At 39.4% G+C, this 17737-nt stretch overlaps 1 long non-coding RNA gene across 2 annotated transcripts in view; it reads left to right on the top strand.

Annotated features, from left to right (window-relative positions):
- LOC107126773 (uncharacterized) overlaps positions 1-17737 on the top strand; it is a 64631-nt gene that overhangs the window by 15110 nt on the left and 31784 nt on the right. The window contains exons 1-2 of one of the 2 annotated variants that reach the window (XR_001483581.4): positions 6474-6610; positions 12046-12108. The exons of the other annotated variant lie outside the window; for it this stretch is intronic. This is a non-coding gene — a long non-coding RNA (uncharacterized lncRNA). Of the gene's footprint in view, positions 1-6473; positions 6611-12045; positions 12109-17737 lie in introns of those variants that run through there. 2 annotated transcript variants of the gene reach the window in all.

Here is a 17737-nt window from a genome sequence, read left to right as displayed (position 1 = left end):
ACATACATGCATGCATATGCGACCATATCCATACTTGTTTCAATATCTCTTTTGAAAATTCCAGTTCAACACCACATGGCTTATGTTAGTTTTTTCAGTTTCCATATTTGTAGTCCCTTCCCCAACAGTTAGAAAACTGTCTCCCTTCATCCTCAATTTGTTTACTTATCTGATCAATCCCCTCCATGTAGTCAAACTTCCATCCCCACTGCCATCCCCCCTCCCACCCAACCCGGCAAGACAGCCTTGCCTGACTCTAACAGCCTGAACTGGGCCACCGCTCCAGAGCGCTCTGACCTCCCCATTCCCACTTTGCTCAGCCCCACCTTGTACTCTTAGACAGAATTATTCAGAAATGAAGGATAGATGGAAGCAAACTATAAATCCCCTTTAAATTGATGTTTTTAATAAAAACTAATACAAAAGAAAAAATATAGAGGGAAAGAATTTTAATTTTTTTCTGGACACCCTCCAATTGTTTCAGTATACTAGTATTCCAAGTAAATAAAAAAATGTTAGTCAAGCTTTATTATGTGAAAATTGTGAGGAAGGGCGATTCTTCTTCTTCTTTTCCAGTTTCCTTTTCTCTTTCCATTTCTATTCTGTTTTTTTTTTTTTTTTAGACAGTCTTGCTTTGTTGCCTAGGCTGGAGTGCAGTGGTATGATCTCGGCTCACTGCAACCATCGCCTCCTGGGTTCAAGCAATTCTCCTGCCTCAGCCTCCTGAGTAGCTGGGATTATGGGCATGCACCACCACGCCCGGCTAATTTTTGTATTTTTAGTAGAGATGGGATTTCACCATGTTGGCTAGGCTGGTCTCGAACTCCTGACCTCAGGTGATCCGCCTACCTCTGCTTCCCAAAGTGCTAGGATTACATGCATGAGCCACCATGCGTGGCCTTCCATTTCTATTCTATCTCTTCTATTTCATGGGTGGCTGAAATAAGAGCAAAGGAATTATATCACAAATTGATCTAATAAAATACACAATACTAGAAAAATCAATTGAGAAGTGTGTGACTCAAAGTAAAAAAACCTGTCTTATAAAAACATTATATAGTCAATATTTTAAGAGTTAGAAGTTCATAAGCATGGTGACTAACTCTTAGGAAAGAACCTATTATTTATCAGTATATTAAAATCTTACTGAAGTAAACAGGATAGGCTGGTAGATTTTAAGGCAAATTAAAGCAAAAAGATTAAGATGAGAGATAGAGCTGTTATTTACGGAAGGAGATTTAGTTACGATTGAGGAAAGGAACTATAATTTATAGAGGGTAATTAGGCTGGGATTATGCTCAGCTATGATTAGCAAAGACCCAAATTAATGATGGCTTAAACCAGTTGAATCATACAGTTTGGATATTTGTCCCCCTAAATCTTATGTTGAAATGTAATCCCCAATGTTGGAGATGGGGCTTAGTGAGAGGTGTTTGGGTCATAAGGGCAGATCCTTCATGGCTTGATGCTGTTCTCATGATATTGAGTGAGTTCCTGCGAGATCTGGTTGTTTAAAAGTGTGTGGTACCTCCCTGTCCTCTCTCTCTTGCTCCCCGTCCTGTGCCGCCTTTGCCTTCTGCCATGGTTGGAAGCTTCCTGAGGCCTCCCCAGAAGCTGATGCCAGCGCTGTGCTTTTTGTACAGCCTGCAGGACCATGAGCCAATTAAACATCTTTTCTTATAAATTACCCAGTCTCAGATATTTCTTTGTAGTAACACAAGAACTGTCTAACAAAAAGAAAGTGTATTGACCTCTTCTGTAAAGGTGAATAGTTCAATACTGGGGTGATGCTCTGCTCCTTGAAATCTTCAGAGACCCTGACTGCCCTTAGCTTTTGATCTGCCCTCTTAGGCTATGACCCTCATTTTCATCATCCCAGATGGAGCTCTAACTACCACATACATAGTCGAAGGGTTAAATAGAGGAAGGAGGGAAAAAAGGGCAAGCACCAGCTATCTTTAAAGGAAATTTCCTGCAAGTTGCTGCACAATTCTTTTCCTTATAGCATGTTCACCAGAACCTGGTCACATGGCCACACTGGCTGCAGTGGAGGCTGGAAAAGGATTCTTACAGTCCCGGTGGCCCTACGCCCTGCTGAGAATCAGGGATTCTAATACCAGTAGGCTGTTTGGGGTAGGTAACCATTGATCTCTATTACCAAAGAGTCTACTGGATGTTGTCTATTTCCTTATCATAAAATGGGTTAAATTGGCCTGGTGCATGGCACACGCCTATAATCCCAACACTTTAGGAAGCTGAGGCAGGCAGATCACTTGAGGTCAGGAGTTCGAGACCAGCCTAGACAACATGGTGAAACCCCGTCTCTACAAAAATACAAAAATTAGCCTAGTGTAGTGACGCATGCCTGTAATGCCAGCTCCTCAGGAGGCTGAGGCAGGAGAATTGCTTGAGCCCAGGAGGCAGAGGTTGTAGTGAGCTGAGATCACGCCACTGTACTCCAGCCTGGGTGACAGAGTGAGTGAAATTCTATCTCAAAAATAAATAAATAAATAATTTTTAAAATGGGTTAAATATTATTAACAGGGTTAAACAAGATAACAATAGCTAATACTTATACTACTTATATTCCAGGGATTTCAGGTGAAAAACCTATTTATAATTATCTTATAATTTTTAACATAATTTTTTTTGCTCTTCACACTGCATTTTTCAAAAATACAATTATCATGTAAATTCAGGGAAGACTATGCTTGTTTTTGTTTAGAGTTTTACTGACAGTTTTCACTATTTTAGAACAGCATTGACAACGCTGCAAGCTGCACTTGAATCACCGAGACAACATCCATGCCTCTGTTCACAGGTTCAAGCAGCTGACTACTTTGTGAGATTTTCTAGTGTACAAGTGCTTGAGCATTTGCATATTTTTATTATCAATTATTTTATATTTATGTCTGCTTGATGCTACAGTTTAGGCATTATATTTATTTTAAAATTACATGTGTAGGTAGGCTATATTTTGTATGAATTTCACTTGATAGTACAGAACAGAACTGCTGCTAGCATATAAGCTGCCTCTGTACAAATAAGAAAAAGAGGCCCCCTCGAGTGGAGGAATTAGGAAAAGGCACCCCTTCTTTGGGGTTGATGTAGCCCCCTGCCAGAGTGCATGACTAGGCAACAGAGTGCACCTAGAATTTGCCCCCCATCTACCACTTGTATAACTGTAGATGGCAAGCCCCTTTAAAGGCAGCATGAAAAAAAAATACTTTTTTTTTAGACGGGATCTTGCTCTGTCTCCCAGGCTGGAGTGCAATGGTGCGATCTTGGCTCACTGCAACCTCCGCCTCCCCGGTTCAAGCAATTCTCCTGCCTCAGCCTACCTAGTAGCTGGGATGACAGGTGCATGCTACCATGCCCAGCTAATTTTTGTATTGAAAAAATACTTCTTGTAGAAAGTAGGCATTGGGTCTGATGGGGCTGATGATTACTGTTATAAAAAGATAGTCAAGGATTGAATCTAGAAATACTTCCATGTTTAGAGGTATAGTAAGTGGACCCAACAGTTAGGAGGAGACCGAGAGTGTCTTAGAAAGTGTCGTAGAAACCAAGTGAAGACAGTACTGTAAGAAGAGAAAGTGACCCTTTGCATCAAATGCTGCTGTTAACCAGCGCTTTGGGAGGCTAACATGGGCAGATCACTTGAGGTCAGGATTTCAAGACTAGCCTGGGAACATGGTGAAACCATCTCTACTAAAAATACAAAAATTAGCTGGGCGTGGTGGTGTACACCTGTAATCCTAGCTACTTGGGAGGCTGAGTTCAAGAATTGCCTGGGAAGCAGAGGCTGCAGTGAGCCGAGATCATGCCACTGCACTCCAGCCTGGGAGACAGAATGAGACACAGACTCAAAAAAAAAAAAAAAAAAATCAAGACAGATGAAAACTCATTCTGTCCACTGGAGTAGGCCATGTGGGGGTCACTGATGATCTTTACAAGGACACCCAGTGAGGTAGTAGGATTGAAAGCTTGATTGACATGGATTTAGGTGGAAACATAGAGAGAAGTGAAGAAGGTAAGTATAGACAACTCTGGTGCTAGAGACTAAGGAGCTGAGGGTGTTTGCAAGGGAGTGTTGATACGTAAGTCAATGAATAACAAAGATAATGTTAGGTAGTGATTTACATTTTGAAGAAAAATATGTAAAATAACACCCAAAAGACTGGGGCTCTAGTATTCATTCAGTCATTAGACTCTTTGAGTCCTTGAACAGGTCACCTTTACCTCATTGGGTCTCAGTTTCCTCAACTGAAAAAAAATGCAAAGGTTGAACTTGGTGACCTCTTTTATCTTTAGCATCTGTTATTCTATATATTGAAAAATAGCTTCCAAACAAACTAGTTTATACTTTACCATCTTGTACGAAGTATTTAGCCTCCCTATATCTTAGTTTCTTCTATTATTTTATTTTATTTTACACTTGATCTTAGCCAAAAGGCCGAGAAGCAATATTTTGATTTATTTTGAGACAGAGCCTCGCTCTGTCACCCAGGCTGGATTGCAGTGCACTATCACGGCTCACTCCAGCCTCGAACTCCCAGGCTCAGGTGATCCTTCTACCTCAGCCTCCCAAGTAACTGAAACTACAGGCACACGCCACCATACCCAGCTAATTTTTGTATTTTTTGTAGAGACAGAGATTTGCCATGTTGCCCAGGTTGGTCCCAGACTACTAGACTCACATGATCTGCTTGCCTCAGCGTCCCAAAGTGCTAGGATTGCAGGCACAAGTCACCGCATCTGGTCAGTTTATTCTATTTTAAAACTATGGACATGTCCAAAGATGTTCATGGTCAATACTAGTTAAGTGGCTAAATAATACTTCCATTGGCAACAATTTTTTCATATGATAAAATGTAATACAGGCTAGGCATCATGGCTCACACCTGTAATCCCAGCACTTTGGGAGGCTGAGGTGAGTGGATCACCTGAGGTCAGGAGTTCAAGACCAGCCTGGCCAACATAGTGAAACCCTGTCTCTACTAAAAATACAAAAAAAATTAGCTGGGCATGATAGCGGGCACCTGTAATCCCAGCTACTCGGGAGGCTAAGGCAGGAGAATCGCTTGAACCTGAGAGGCAGAGGTTGCAGTGAGCCTAGATCACACCATTTTACTCCAGCCTGGGCAACAAGAGCGAAACTCCACCTCAAAAAAAAAAAAAAACAAAAGTAATACAATAATTTAAAATAACATTTACAAGCATTCTAATGACATGGAAAAATACAAGGCATCAAAATATGTAAATAAATATTAATAATGTCAAATAAAATATAAAATAGACTAAAAAGAAACACCAAAATAGTATTAGTTGTTATTTTTAGGTTATGGAATTTGGGATGGTTAAATTTTCTTTATAATTTCTTGGGTTTTTCATTTTTAAAAATTTTGCCATTAGAAAGTGTGCCATTGATAATAGGGAGATTATTTTTTAACTCAGCTTTAGCTTTTTAACATTTATGAATGCTTATGTCCATAACTATTTGTTCACAATTATGTTCCATACAAGGGATTTACAGAATATGGTCACCATGACCCTGAAGTCACTTTCATACACACTAATTTAAACATGTGAATGTTCACTCAAGAATATATTCATCTGGGCCGGGCGCGGTGGCTCAAGCCTGTAATCCCAGCACTTTGGGAGGCCGAGACGGGCGGATCACGAGGTCAGGAGATCGAGACCATCCTGGCTAACACGGTGAAACCCCGTCTCTACTAAAAAAATACAAAAAAACTAGCCAGGCGAGGTGGCGGGCGCCTGTAGTCCCAGCTACTCGGGAGGCTGAGGCAGGAGAATGGCGCAAACCCGGGAGGCGGAGCTTGCAGTGAGCTGAGATCCGGCCACTGCACTCCAGCCTGGGCGACAGAGCGAGACGCCATCTCAAAAAAAAAAAAAAAAAAAAAGAATATATTCATCTGGCTGGGCACAGTGGCTCACACATGTAATCCCAACACTTTGGGAGGCTGAGGCAGGCGGATCACGAGGTCAGGAGTTTGAGACCAGCCTGGCCAACATGGTGAAACCCCATCTCTACTAAAAATACAAAAATTAGCTGGGCATGGTGATGTACACCTATAATCCCAGCTACCCAGGAGGCTGAGGCAGGAGAATGGCTTGAACCCAGGAAGTGGAGTTTGCAGTGAGCCATGATCACGCCACTGCACTCCAGCCTGAGTGACAGAGCAAGACTCCATCTCAAAAAGAAAAAAAAAAGAATATATTTATCTGAGATTAGCCAGTGAATCTTTCCTTTAAGAGGTGGTGGAAATGTATTCATTTTTAAAGTTAGAATTGGTAATATTAGAATAATAATAGTCTAAACAATATCTTGTGCTATAGTCGGGTACGAGCAGGACAGGAGAGGGCTCCCCCACTACACACACACTAGGTGTGTGGGGCAACCACCCTGTGATGGTCAGGCAGTTGTTAACTGTTTCGCTACAGTAATAATTGGTCACAGCTGGCACCAGGGAAAGACAGTCTCTTAACAGATAGAAAACACCTGAAACTGGTGAGCAGCCGCTTCTGGATCAGATCTCAGCGTTGGATGAGCAGGAGAACCAACGCAAGACCTCGGAAGTGTGCCAAGGTATGAAACCCCAAGTCAAAAGTTCAAACCATGCTCGTCTTTCAAATTGCCCGCTTGGCTCTCTGTCAAGTGTACTTTCCGTCCTTTCCTTCCTGCTCTAAAGCTTTTGAATAAACTTTCATACCTGCTCTAAAACTTGTCTCGGTCTCTCCTTCTGCCCCTCAAATTGTTTCTCCTGAGGAGTCAAGAATTGAGGTTGCTGTAGACCCGGATGGATACGGGTTCTCCACCAATAACAGGGCTACATACACAATTAATATTAACCATTCTGTTGTAATCAAAATCATCCAGCAGAATTTCAGAATCTTGCAAAAGTTGACCATATGTGTCATAATGGTCTTTTCCTCAAACCTCCTCCCCCTCAACCCCCTGGCCCCCTTTTTTTTTTTTTTTTTTTTTTTAAGATAGTGTCCCACTCTGTCACACAGGCTAGAGAGCAGTGGTGTGATCACAGCTCACTGCAGCCTCAAGCTCCCAGGCCCAAGCGACTCTCCCATCTCAGTCTCCCAAGTAGCTGGAACTACATCCATCACACACATTTTAAAACATTTTATAAAGACAGGGGTCTCGTTACATTGCCTAGACTGGTCTTGAACTCCTTGGCTTAAGCAGTCCTCTTGCCTCAGCCTCCCAAAGTGCTGGGATTGCAAGCCTGAGCCACTACACCTCTCCCTCTCTCCCTCTCTCCCACTCTCCTCCCTCCTCCGTCTCTCCCTCTCTCCTCCCTCCTCCCTCTTCTGTCTCTCCCTCTCTCCCTCTCTTCATCTCTCCCTGCCTCTCTCCCTCTTTCTTCCCTCTCTCATCCCTCTTTCCCTCTTTCTCTCTCTCCTCCCTCTCTCCCTCTTTCTTTCTCTCCTTCCTCTCTTCCTCTCTCTCTCCTCCCTCTCTCCACCTTCTCTCCCTCTCCACCCTCTCTCCCTCTCTCTGTCCTCCTCCTCTCCCTTTTTCCTTCTCTCCTCCCTCTCTTCCTTCCTCTCTCCCTCTCTTATCCCTCTCTTCCTCTCTCATTTCTCTCTCCTGCTCTCATCCCTCTCTCTCTCTTTCCCTCTCTCTCTTCTCCCTCTCTCCACGCTCTCTCCTCCCTCTGTCTCTCCTGTGTTTATTCCTCTTTCCCTCTCTCCTCCCTCTCCCCCTCTCTCTCCTCCCTCTCTTCCTCTCTCTCTCCTCCATCTATCCCTCTTTCCCTCTCATCCCTCTCTCCTTCTCTCACCCTTCTCTCCCTCTTTCTCTCTCCACCCTCCCTGCTCCCTCTCTCTCCTCCCTCTCTCTCTCCTCTCTCCCCTTTCCCCTCTCTCCTCCCTCTCCTTTCCCCTCTCTCCTCCCTCTCCTTTCCCTCTCCTTCCTCTGTGCTCTCTCTCTCTCTCTCTCTCTCTCTCTCTCTCTCTCTCTCAGGTTGCACACATGTACACTCCAAAGACTTATCTTTTAAGCACACTTCAACAGTAAACAAGGAAGCTGGCATTAACTCAAGCCAACACATTCCCTGCTTTCTGAACATTATAACATCCTGAGCCACAGTCCCTTCTGCATCTGAGTAAGTTTCCAGTATTTACCCACGTTTCTGGCTGAGTTAACTCTCTCCTGCTGGGCAAGAAGATGAAAGTGAGATGAGATGGGGAGAGGAAATGTATAGAATGTGGATTTTAAACCAAATATCTTCACCTATGCAAATAAGAACAGGACAGATGTCTAGCCTTCCCTAAGCAGACAGGATGAAGTAGGTAGCGAAGATCCTCTTTTTATTTGAACATAACGTTTGAAGTAGTTTCCGAGTGAAGAATTCAAGATTGTTTCCCTACTACTGTTCGAAGTCCGTTTGCTACTTAATTACATTCATGAATGCTCATTAATACACCGTTTGAAGAGATTAACTGGAACAGTGCCCAAGGCAGCATACGCCTTTTCCAGGCAGGAATAAGGATACCCTCAAATATGTGAATATGGACAATAGGCAAGCCAGCATAGTGACACACTTGTTTCATGAGTCATTTTAATTAAATAATACATGAGCAAATACTGAGTAAGGCCTTACTCCATGACAAATAATAGGAATTCATATGAGATAAAGAAGATTATGTTTTCATAGATAATTTGATACATTTGTGGTCTATTTGTGGGGAAAAGAGAATATTCTGTTCTTAATCATTTCATTCTGGATTATAATAAATCTGCATTCATATAAACATGACTAATTTGGAATTTATGGGAATTCCATTAGAGCTGAATTTATCATTGTTCTCTGAAAAGAAAATCTTGCTAAGAAAGCTGCTCGTGTAAACAAGAATGCACTGCACATATATCCCAGAACTTAAAGTAAAATTTTTTAAAATCCCAGAAAAAAAAAAGAATGCGGAAGAAATCATTAGGAATTTGCAAAGAGTATTTTCTAACTTTTAAAAGACATCCTTGATATCATCAAAATGTATAGTTGCAATAGAAACAAAAGCCTGAGAGTCCTTGTTATATCACCTGATACTCATCATCATCACTCTTTCCTCTTCTTCTCACTTAGCAATGTATCATGAACATTTTCACATGTCAATATACATTATTTTACAACAAGATTTTTAATAGCTGCATGATATTCCATCTCATGTTCTACTATAATTTATTTAACCTATTGTTGGATGTTCAACCTGGTTATGACTTTTTTGTAATTGTAATGGTGCCATGAACCTCCCTATTCATATTCATTTGTATGTACCTCTTTGATTGTGTTCTTAGGCTAAAGTCTTAAAAATAAGATTGTTTGATCATAGGACATGTTTAATTAAGGCCTTTAAGGTATTCCAAAATTAAAGGGCTGGAAGTCAGAGGGCAAGGAATTCCACTGATAGAGTCCATAGACTAACCTCCTGGGACAGAGCGAGACAGAGAAGGACAAGGAACGCATCTTGAGAGGCTAACACAAGTCATTCAGCATCCTCCTTCCCCAAACTAGAGCCTCTTTGCTGCATTTTTTCCTGTAAAGCTTATTTCCTGTTCATGTATCCTATAATGTATATATTTATTATAATAATTATTATTTTTTGAGACGGAGTCTCTCTCTCACCCAGGCTGGAGTGCAGTGGCACCATCTCACCTCACTGCAACCTCTGCCTCTGGGGCTCAAGCGATTCTCTTGCCTCAGCCTCTGGAGTAGCTGGAATTACAAGCATGCACCACCAGGCCTGGCTAATTTCTTTTTGTATTTTTAGTACAGATGGGCTTTCACCATGTTGGCCAGGCCATTCTCAAACTCCTGACCTCAGGTGATCCACCTACCTTGGACTTCCAAAGTGCTGGGATTACAGGCATAAGCCACTACATCTGGCCAATTTCTTATTTATTTTAATTATTATATGTTTGCCTTCACTAAAATATAAGGTCTATGAAGTCAAGAATTGGCTTTTTACTTCATTGCTGGATATCCAGTGCCTAAGCAAATGCCATGTACATCATAATCAATAATTCTATTTTTAATGAATAAGTAAAACAAAGGGATTGATAATCCTGCTATATTACATACCAGTCAGATCACCTCTGAAGTATTCCGGTCAGACCAGGTCCTACTTGGAGAGGAATATTGACACATTGACAAGTGGTCTTTTAAGTGTGTCCTGGGCAGAATGATTGAAGTAACTCTGATTGTTTGGTTTGGAAAAGAGAAGGAAGTTAGGGATAGGAAAGCTTGTCTATCTTAAAATATTCAACTCTCTTAAAACATTAAAAAGCCTTTCATATGAAAAATATTCAGGCTTATAACCTGTACCACAGGATGGAAATTGTTGAATTTTGCTCAGCCTAAGAAAGAGCTTGTTCTCATTTAGAGCTGCATTAAGAATTGAATAGGCTTCTTCTCTCTCTCTCTCTATATATATATACACACACACACATATATACACATACATATGTGTACATATACATAATACACATACGTATATACACATATATACACATACATGGCATTTGTTTAGGTAGTGGATATCCAGCAGTGAATTAAAAAGCCAGTTCTTTCACATATATCAAGGAAGAGAAATGGAGGAATATATGTATGTGTATATATGTGTGTGTGTATATATATATATTCCTCCATGTCTCTTCCTTGATATATATGAAAGAATTGGCTTTTTAATTCACTGCTGGATATCCAGTACCTAAATAAATGCCATGTACCTCATACACAATTATTCTATTTTTAATGAATGAGTAAAAAAAGGGATTGGTAATCCTACTAGATTGTGTACCAGTCAGATTACCTTTGAAGTATTTTGGCCAGGCCAGGTCCTACTTAGAGAGGAATATATCTTTGATAAATATGAACAATATACATATAGAGGAATATAATATATATATAATATATATATCCCTTGCCATTTTAAGGAGAAAACACTTATTGGGATGTAGAGGTGATGCAAGTGTCTGATGGGTAAAAAGATTCTGAAGGTTTCTTTCAATCTTGAGGTCTTGTGATTCAGTAAATATATTAACATGGCTTTTATGGTTTTTATTCTGATAATTTTCTTACTGGTTCATCACCAGAGAAGGGACCAATATAGGGGCAAAGAAGAATATCATGATCTAATATAAAATAATACATATTTTGAGGGTAGCCAAAAGTTTTGCTTACTAGAAATGGTATCTTCCATTCATTTCATAGAAAGCTAGAAAATTCACCGTTTAAAATTAATTGCTTTAGGTTGAAACTGACAGTAAATCTTCTATTTATTCAGGGCAATGCTCAATAGAAAAAAAATGTAAATATGGGGCAACATCAAGTAAGAAAACAATCTAATTTTAGAAAAAAAACTTAGAGAAAGTATCCTAAATCAATATAGCCTAATATTATTGAGGTCATGGAACATAAATAAAATAAATGTTAAGAAATACATTAATAATCTGGTATGATCAGTAAGTTCCTTCCTTTCTCCCATCTTTTATCTTACTGTTTCTTCTTTCCCTTTCTATCACTTCTCTCCTCTTTCTTTCCCATTCTTCAGTAAGTATCCATTTATCACTGACTTATTATAAGCTCTGGGAATACAATGATTAACAAATGGAGACATGGTTCCTTCCTACCTGGACCTAGCAGGAGCCAGTTAACAAGAGGAAGAAAAAAGACTTTCAAGACCAAGAAAGGAAGGGGAGTAGAAAAGCAATGAACAGAAGAGAAATGGGCAACATCGTTTGCTTATTTTTTTCTACCTTCATGCCACTCCATTCCTTGTATGGTTTTTCTTGCTGGGTGCCATCTTCTTTCAACTTCTGATAAAACCCACTGCAATGCAATAATCATCCAAGTGTTCTTCTGATTGGATAACAAGTTCATTTATTTAATTATTTTCAATAAATTATTTTTAAATCCAAGTGTCCTTCTGATTGGATAGCACATTCATTTATTTAATTATTTTCAATAAATTATTTTTAAATATGATCATATTTAAAATCTTTCCCAGGAAAAGAGGAAGACAGTAACTTGACAGTGGAGAAACCTGGAAGCCATTGCCTTAATCATGAAGGTTAGTGTCATCAGTGATGTCCTGAAGGTATCATGTCTGCCAGATTTCTATTCTTCCCCTGGATAGTTAATGATGAGCTAACCATCTTAGAAGTCAAAGGAAATTTTTGTTCATTAAGGGACTTTGAGAAGCCTTTGGGCTCTCTTGAGTGTTACTTGCTTTCCACTGCAATACATTCCTCTTCCATCCCTGCCCTCTGCTGGGTATGCTCTCTGTCACTTTGACCTTGATTACATGGGTTTGGCTTACTGGTTGGGGCCACTTCCATCAACACCATGTTTAACACAAGTTGCTTTTAAATAGCTTTCATTTAAATTATGGAGTATTCCAAACGGCACAAAAATGCCAAAAATAGTATGACAATGTAAAACATACTCCATCCCTGTTTTAAAACGCTGTAACGTTTTGCCATATTTACTTTGCCTCCTTACCCCCAAATTACAAAAAAGATATAGAAGTCCCACATCCACATCCCATTTCCCAACTGTCCCTTTGAGAAGGACTACAGGCTATATACCTGGAGTTGAAATTGACTATACCCATCTTCAACTTTTCTAGATATTGCTGAATTGTTCTTTAAAGTTAGTTTATATTAATCAGGGTTCTCCAGAGAAACAGAATCAAGAGGATAGAGATATATAGACATGGGTATGAATATGTCTATAGATGTAAATATGGATATTGATATAGATTATTTTATAGAATTGGCTCACATGATTGTGGGTGTGGTGGGGTGGGTCAGCAGGCTGGAGATTCAGGTAAGAGTTGCTGTTGTAGTCTTGAGTTTGAAACCTGCAAGGTGGCCCAGCAAATGGGAAACTCAGGCAGAGCTTTGATGTTGGATTCTTGAGAAAAATTATTCTTTCTTGAGTCTTTGCTCATAAGCCCCTCAACTGATTGGAAGAGGCCCACCCACATTATGGAGGGTAATCGACTTTTCTCAATGTCCATTGATTTAAATGTTAATCACATCTAAAAAAGTACATTTGCAACAACGTTTAGACTCATATTTGACCGAACAACTGGGCATCTCAGCTTAACCAAGCCGACACATAAAATTACCTATAATTGCCGGGCATAATGGCTCATACCTGTAATCCCAGCATTTTGGGAGTCTGAGGCAAGTGGATCTCTTGAGGTCAGGAGTTTGAGACCAGCCTGGCCGACATGGCAGAAACTCATCTCTACCAAAATTCCAAAAATTAGCCAGGTGTAGTGGTGGGCACCTATAATCCCAGCTACTCGGGAGGCTGAGGCAGGAGAATCACTTGAACCTGGGAGGCAAGGGTTGCAGTGAGCCGAGATCGTGCCACTGCACTCCTGCCTGGGTGACAGAGCGAGACTCCATCTCAAAAAAAAAAAAAGAAAAAAAAGAAATTAACTGTCATAGGGTTGCACCAGTTTATACCAGTTTATACCCCCACCAGCACCTTTGAGAGTTCTTGTTGCTTGATACCCTTACCAGTCTTTGGTACTTACAGACGTTTTAATTTTGCCAGTCTGCTTAGTGTGAATTGGTATCTTGTTTTAATTTGGATTTTTTGATTTTCCTGACTACTAGAAAATTGAGTATTGTTTTGTTTGTTTATTGGTCTGAGTTTTCTCTTCAGTTGATTGCGTATTCAAATCTTGCTCATTTTTATATTGAGTTCTTTGAATTTTTCTCATTGACCTATAAGACTTTATAATTCTGGATAAAAAATACTTTGTAGATTATTATAACTTTCTTTTCCTAGACTAATGGTTCTCAACATCGGCTGTACATTAGACTCACTTGGGGAGCTTTTAAAACTCTAAGTACCTTGGCTGTACCTTCAACCACTTAAAATCAGGATTTTGGGAGGTATAACCTAGGATTAGTACTTTTCAAAGCTCTCCAGATGCTGCTTGTGTGCTTCTGAGAAACAGTGTCCCAGACTAAGGCAGTAGGGTCTCTGCCATACAGAAAGTTTTAATTTTAATGTTTCTGATGCCTTAATTTTCTTTTATAGTTTCTACTTTTTGTTTTCTTTAAATTTTTCTACACCTGATGTCATTAAAATATTTTACTATATATTCTTCTCCCTATCTCTTTTGTGTATTAAAATTCTTACAGTGTTGTGACAAGGATTTTTCTACACAGATGACTAAAAACTCTTGTTTTGACAGATTGACAACCTCCTTTTTTTTCAGTTTGTCATTACAGAACCAAGAAAAGGTAGTTTTAGTAGAAGTTGTGCAAAATACTTATTTTTATGATGTGGCTATAAGTGAGAAGGAACCGTTGATTTTAGTCATTGCATTCCAATTTTAGAGCTTCATTTTCATTTGTATTATATCCAAACTTTTGAAGGGTGATGGTTTGACTGATATGCTCTAATTCAGCTTCAGTAAGAGTTATTAATCATACGTGCGGTTCCAGTAGAAGTATTTTAATTACCATTGACTAAACTGGGGAAGAAAAGTTACTGATAAAAACAGGAAGTTAAACGACTTCAGTGAAGTGACTAATTATTGCTGGCTCTAACTGTGGACACAAGTGGGATTATTATAAAGTAGGGAGATGGTGGATCTGAAGAAGCTTAGGATGAGGTAGCACTAGATAGATCTTATTCGTGGAACATTGTTGAGTGTGCACTTGCATCTTTCTTTGTGACTAAAACCAGAAAAAGTGAACACATCTGTGATGGTTAATATTGAGTGTCAACTTGATTGGATTGAAGGATGCAAAGTATTGTTCCTGGGTGTGTCTGCGAGAGTGTTGCCATAGGAGATTAAATTTGAGTTATTAGACTGGGAAAGGCAGACCCACCCTCAATCTGGGTGGGCTCCATCTATCAGCTGTCAGCACAGTCAGAATAAAAGCAGACAGAAAAACATGGAAAGACTAGAACTGGCTTAGTCCTCCAGCCTGCATCTTTCTCCCATGCTGGATGCTTGCTGTCCTTGAACATTGTCTTCAGCTTTGGGACTTGGACTGGCTTCCTTGCTTCTCAGTTTGCAGACAGCCTATTGTGGGACCTCACCTTGTGATTGTGTGAGTTAATACTCCTTAATAAACTCCTCTTTATATGTACATCTATCCTATTAGTTCTGTCCCTCGAGAGAACCCTGACTAATACAGTATCTTTCCTGCTCTCTTCATGCTCTTGTTAGCAGCACGTTGCTTCTTATTGTTTTGTTCTTCTTTCCTTTCCATGCAACCCATGTGACTTTTAAGTTTTCTTATTTTCTGTGAAACAAAATTTGTTTGTCCACGTTTCTTTGCTGCTTCATCCTACTTGTCAAGAGTTTTGGTTGCATATAACAGAAATCTAAGTTAGCTTAAGCCAAAAAAAAAAAGACCCTAATTATAGTTTTTGTTTTCATTTATGTATGCATTCAGGGAAGGAAACTATTGTTTAGGATCATTGACTAGTGCCTGAAAGAAATTTGGAAGCCAATCAAGGAAAACAAAATGTGATTTACAAGAAAAAAGTAAGGTTGTTTGCTTTGTGAATGTCATTTTACCAGGTACAGAGTACCTTTTGGTTTCCCTAGCAGTACTGAAATACTTTCATTACACAAGGACTCTCAATGGTTTAAAGCTCACAATCTCAGCACTATTTATTTATTTTTATTGTGGTAAAAATATACATAATGTAAAACTTACCATTTTAATCATTTTAAGTATACAGTTCAGTAACATTAAGTAGTGACATTATTGTGCAACCATCACCACTATCTGCCTCTAGAACTTTTTAACTATTGACATTTTGGACTGAATAATTCTTGTTGGAGTGGTGTTAGGATCTGTCCTGTACACTGTAGGGTATTTAGCAGCATCCTTGGCCTCTACTCATTAGATGCCAACAGCATCTCCACCCTCTCCCACCCCCACCCCATCCTGAAAATCAAAAATGTCTCTGGACATTGCCAAATGTCCCCTGGGAGGCGAAGTTATCCATAGTTGAGAACCATTGATTTTAAGGGGAAGAATTTCTATTGTAAGTTGTGCCATTTTAACTTTGAAGAAATAACTTGGGAAAAATGCATTATGGGCATTCATTAATATCAGACACAGAACTATTTGTAACTTAACTATGTACCAGATCAATTGTGCTTTCAGTAGTAAACAAATAGAGCATTTAATTGTCAGAACAGTGATAACATAATTACTCTGATTGGCATTGCTGCAGAAGACCTAAGACTAATCAGAAATAGTCTAGATTGGAAATGACAGCTTTACATGCATGACTGAATGTGTATGGCTAAAAAATTGCTGAAGTATAAGGTTAAGAAGTTTATCATAATTACTGCATGTTTTATAGAGTGGCATCAACTGACTTGCAGAAAAATAGCAATTCTGTGTTATTCTCATACAGAAAGAGTATCTTCTGTTAAGAATTATTATTTTCTTTCATCTTGTTGTACCAATATATGCTGTAGTTACAGTGAACAAGACAATATAGGCAAATATTTGAGGGATGTATTAATTGCATGCAAGGTAACATGAAATTTCCCAAAGCCAGATATGATTCTGCATCCAATTGTATCCAATGCCTAAAATGAAGATTCCTGAGTAGTACTTTAGCTTTTAAGGTACTAGAGAACATTTTTCCATGCATCATAGAAATAATGTGATCCATTATTATCTTAAGAAATGAGGCACTTAACGTTATTCATAACGTTATTCACCATGTTCCAAATAGCTGATATTTGTCCTTAGATATGAATACCAATTAAGATAGAAAAAGTCAGGTTTATTCCATGCAAAATTACTTCCATTATTTATTTCTAGCAATTATCCGGATATATTAGGTATAGCTGCTGCAATACAGAAGACAAAAATTTTAAAATATTAAACTTGGTTCCACTGATATTTGCATAAGTCCCTTGACCTAATCAGGCCTTAGTTTTGCATTAGTCAAATTCAGGGATTGAGAGATAGTCTTAGGGATCTTTCCAACTTTAAGATAGTATTATTTTTTTTCCTTCCTTCCTTCCTTCCTTCCTTCCTTCCTTCCTTCCTTCCTTCCTTCCTTCCTTCCTTCCTTCCTCTCTTTCTCTCTTTCTCTTTTTGACAGAGTCTTGCTCTGTCACCCAGGCTGGAGTGCAGAGGTTTAGTCTCGGCTCACTGCAACCTCCACCTCCTGGGTTCTAGTGATTCTCGTGCCTCAGCCTCTCTAGTAGCTGGATTACAGGCGCGCACGACCGTGCCTGGCTAATTTTTGTATTTTTAGTTGAGACAGGGTTTCACCATGTTGGCCAGTTTGGTCTTAAACTCCTGACCTCAAGTGTTCCATCTTGGCCTCCCAAAGTGCTGAGATTACAGGCGTGAGTCACTGTGCCTGACCAAGATGGTATTATTTTCTTATAGTTTAAATTAATAACTGAAAAGAATGAAGATTAAAATAAAGAATATCCTTTGATTTGTGACTATGCTTTCAATTATACAAGTAGTTTATACAAATAGTCCAAATAAAGGGCAGGCTAGCTTTTCAGTTTAAGTAACAATGAAGTCTTTTTGTAGGTAAAGCTTTCAGCAGTTTCCCACACATGTTGAGGACGTGAGATGGTGCAATATAATTATTTTAAAACCATACACTGTAAAGTGAGATTTTGCAAGCATGCTAATACTTATACTTGATTTCAAAGTAGAGTAGAGCAA

Source organism: Macaca fascicularis, chromosome 11 (assembly GCF_037993035.2).
Source record: "Macaca fascicularis isolate 582-1 chromosome 11, T2T-MFA8v1.1".
NCBI classification, from domain to species: domain Eukaryota; kingdom Metazoa; phylum Chordata; class Mammalia; order Primates; family Cercopithecidae; genus Macaca; species Macaca fascicularis.
The sequence above is the reverse complement of the archived record's forward strand: the minus strand, read 5'-3'. Positions and strand labels throughout refer to the sequence as shown.